The following is a 3,977-nucleotide window of genomic DNA, read 5'->3' as shown; positions in this document are numbered from 1 at the left end:
AAAGGAAGATCTACTAGATATTAATTAAATTATAAATATATCAATTCATGTGAATATGACTGAAAATTTTAATTTTTTTCTGAAAAAGTGGTGTCTATTTACTTTTGACCACGCTGTGTACACGTATCGTGAATAAAATATTGTCTGTTGTTAGCTTGTTTTAGCTAATAAACCACATGCGCTCTCTCTATCGAGAGCAGTCGAACCCCAGATTTCAGTGTTGTAAGTCTGTAAACGAACCGTTGGCACACTAGGGGAATTTTTGTCTTTTTAGCTTTGGTATGACTATTTTATATCTGAAAGGTATCTCATACGTGCACGGGCTAAACGTCCCAGTCGGAGATCTCTAGGTTTTAGGTATAGTTGTCCCTTTTATTAAATACTGATCAGAGGGAAGGTAGTCGGTTAAAATCACTCGCCGCCACAAAAGCTTTGCACCGATTGACGAGGTTGTCACTCTTAGCACTCCCACAGCTGAAAGTGCAGAGAGCGTTCAGTGACATAAACTTTGGGCCTTCAGGTCAGCAGCTAGGCTAATGCTAATCACTGAGCCACACCCGACCCTTTAGCTTTCTTTGTAGGCTACAAGCATTTTCGATCGACTATATCTTCAGAGACTACACCTGTCGTTGAGGAATCTATTTAAACCTCAACATTATATTTGTTTGTTTGTGAATCTTGTGCGAAGCTTCTCGAGGGCTATCCTTGTTAGCCATCCCTAATTTCGAAGTGACAGGCTAGAGGGAGGGTAGCTAGTCAAAACCATTCACCGTCAATTATTGGGCTACTCTTTACTAACGAATAGTGGGATTGACCGTCACACTATAACGCTTTCACGGCTGAAAGGGTGAGCATGTTTGGTGAAGGGATTCAAACCCGCGACCAGCATATTGCGAGTCGAGTACCCTAACCACCAGGGTACCCTAATTTTAGGCCTACGCAACATTTCAACGTGGAATCAATGAATCCCTGGGTAAATGAATTTTTGTTTTCTGATACGATTGAAAAACTACAACTACTCGACTGTTTTTAGAAAAACAAACTTTGAAATTATATTATTTCATTGATAGCAGATCTTTAAATTGTTTGAAACTGGTCCATCTCACGCTAAAGAACTTTTTAAAGCAAATATTTTATTTGTAAACTAATGATTAAGCTGTCTAAAGTCAATTATAAAAATAACCGGAAAATTTTCTTATCGTTACAAGGTGCGGGTTAAACAATACATAAAGAAAAGATCAAATTTCTTCACATTAGAAATAATTCGTTGTGAAAAACAGGGTCAGACGATCCGCTACATTAAACAATCAATTATCGAAAACCAAACCTAAAGACCTAGTTATTAGAGTAACAAATATCGTTGCTAATAAATACAGAGTTCTTTCTTACCAATCGGTTTGTTTGTTTATTTGTTGTTAAGCACACTGATACTAAATGTGTACTATCTGTGCTATGCCCAGCGCGGGTATCAAAACCCGAACTTCAGCAATATAAGCCCTCAAACGTACAGCTGAGCCACCCCCGGGAGGAGGGGGTGCTAAAAATCGGTAACAGGCGTCAGTGATCAGGTATATCGATATGCAGCTAGGGGCACGGATGATATTACGTCATCATATCATGACATTTGTCTACACAGAATTTTTTTTTAAACTCAAAATTATCCAATTATTTAAAAATTTAAATAATTTGAATACTTTCTCATTTGGGCAAGACAGGATAATCCAATAAACACGTCACCCCAGGTTATTCTTAACACACCAGGATCCTTGCCACCCTAGAATCCTTGTCACCTCAGGATCTTTGTCGCCTCAGGATCCTTGTCATCTCATGTTCCTTGCCACCCTAGAACCCTTGTCACCTCAGGATCTTTGTCACCCCAGGATCCTTGTCATATGTTCTTTGCCACTCCAGGATCATTGCCATCTCAGGCTCCTTGCCACCCCAGGGTCCTTGTCCCCTCAGGATCCTTGTCATCTCAGGGTCCTTGGCACTCCAAAATTGTCAGTATTAAACAGAAATACCTTTTGGTTGTGTCCGTATTGTTCATTCTCTTTACTTTAATCAGATGTGTTCTTGTTGGTAGAACAATAATATTCCTCAATTTGAAAAAAAATAACGATCCGATGAATATAATGACCAGTTTACATTATGTATCTCCATAAGAAGCAACACTTAAGTACGCTTGCATTTACGCTTTATAACTACTTATATAATTTCTTGCACATGAATATCTCACTTTTCTCTCTTCCCAGATCCTATCGATAAAAAGACAGGTGATTATTCTTTAAGTAGCCCATATATAAAGTATGCAGGTCATTAATCTATACAAAGAAATCACGTGAAGATGATCTGTTTTTGACAAGATGGGTGTACAAAATCCTCACAGCAGACGTAATGAGCTTTAAAAAAAACTGTCATACTACGATTGCAGAGGTACAAGCTTCTGCTGCAACAGGCGAAACCTGTTTAGAAACCTAAAAAAAACACGAGGCGACCCGTATGTTGGTCATAAACTTTAATTGGTTTATTATCCTTTGCTATTTTATATACTGAAACCTATTTCCATTTCTCCTTTTTTGTTTCCTTTTTTTTTTTGCCAAAACTGGTTCTTTTTTATTGTTCTTTAATTTCCGTATTATTTCTTTTCCTTTATTTCAAAATGCAAAACGATTAACTGAGTTGATAAAAGCAGCTTCTAAGTCACTTAGTTATACCTGAAATACCTAGGAAATACTCATTCTGATAAAAAAAAAAATCACCGAGAAAGTGTAGTGAGTTATTTAAGAAATAAATAAAACGCCACCTATAGGCAATATGAGAGATGAGGAAAGCACAGATGTTTTTTTGTTTCTTTTACAGCAAAGCCTATCCGCTATATCCACCGAGGGAATTCGAACCCTAGATTTTAGCGTTGCAAGCCCGTAGACTTACCGTTGTCTCATATACGTATATGAAACTGTCTTCATTAATTTCTAAGTTACTTTCTTAAGTTATATTAATTCTCTTCTATACAGTTAGCTTGGTAATACAAATAGGTAGTTATTTCTATATTGTTCCCCAATTAGGGTAAAAGTTTATTTCCCCGAAAAGGTGCCGAAGACTGCCTGGAGGGGTCATCTGTTTTAGCCATATGCACCACTATAGTGTTTTGTCTGTCTGTCAGTCAGTAGACATTAAAATTACGTCACATAAGGGACGCTTAACGTTGCAATTTGTACTGTCGTAACGTGTGCATGCCATGAATCACGAGAAGAATTGTGCACTATTTAGGCAACACCACAGCATGACATATGAACTTCAAAAGCAAGAAATAAAAATATTTGTTACCATTAATTTTGGTTTTATTTACTCTTGAAACAGAACACTTTCGGGGGCTCTGCGGTAGTACATCTAGTCAGTACAGTGTTCCTAAAATTGTTCAACCAACAATCATTTAACGGATTTTTAAACGTCACTTTTGTTTCTGGATTTACCAAACTTGGATCGCGAAATAACGTCTAAACATTATTCCATGTTCTTCATTCGTAAATAAATAAAATAAAAAATTGCCCCCCAGTGGCACAGCTGTATGTCTGCGGACTTACAACGCTAGAAACCGGGTTTCGATACCCGTGGTGGGCAGAGCACAGATAGCCCTTGTGTAGCTTTGTGCATAATTAAAAACAAACAAACAAACAAACATTCGTAAAAGAAAGAAAACAAAACTCGAAACTTCCGGTTGAAGCAACTGGTATTTCCTGTTCGCACTATCAAACAGCCAGCGGAAGAAATCTTGAACACAACTACAGCAGTTTGAAACTGATTCGTTATTGCAATTTTTATGAAACTTTGTACAAACAAGGACAACGAATTAATTTTCACACGTTACTTGTTTTACTTTGTATATGGTACTATTAAAATATACCTTGTCTCCGTATACATTTCTTATTACTCTTTATTTTTTTTTTTTGTCTAATTAATAGATAATTCTTTATTCC

General features: G+C 37.0%; 1 protein-coding gene across 3 annotated transcripts in view; it reads right to left on the bottom strand.

Annotated features, from left to right (window-relative positions):
* The window catches only part of LOC106456992 (pre-B-cell leukemia transcription factor 1-like), a 224,263-nt gene that overhangs the window by 197,982 nt on the left and 22,304 nt on the right, over positions 1-3,977 (bottom strand). The gene's annotated exons all lie outside the window — the stretch shown is intronic.

Source organism: Limulus polyphemus, unplaced genomic scaffold (genome assembly GCF_000517525.1).
Source record: "Limulus polyphemus unplaced genomic scaffold, Limulus_polyphemus-2.1.2 Scaffold278, whole genome shotgun sequence".
Taxonomy (NCBI): Eukaryota; Metazoa; Arthropoda; class Merostomata; order Xiphosura; family Limulidae; genus Limulus; species Limulus polyphemus.
Note: the sequence above shows the minus strand (reverse complement) of the source record. Positions and strands in the feature narration are given on the sequence as shown.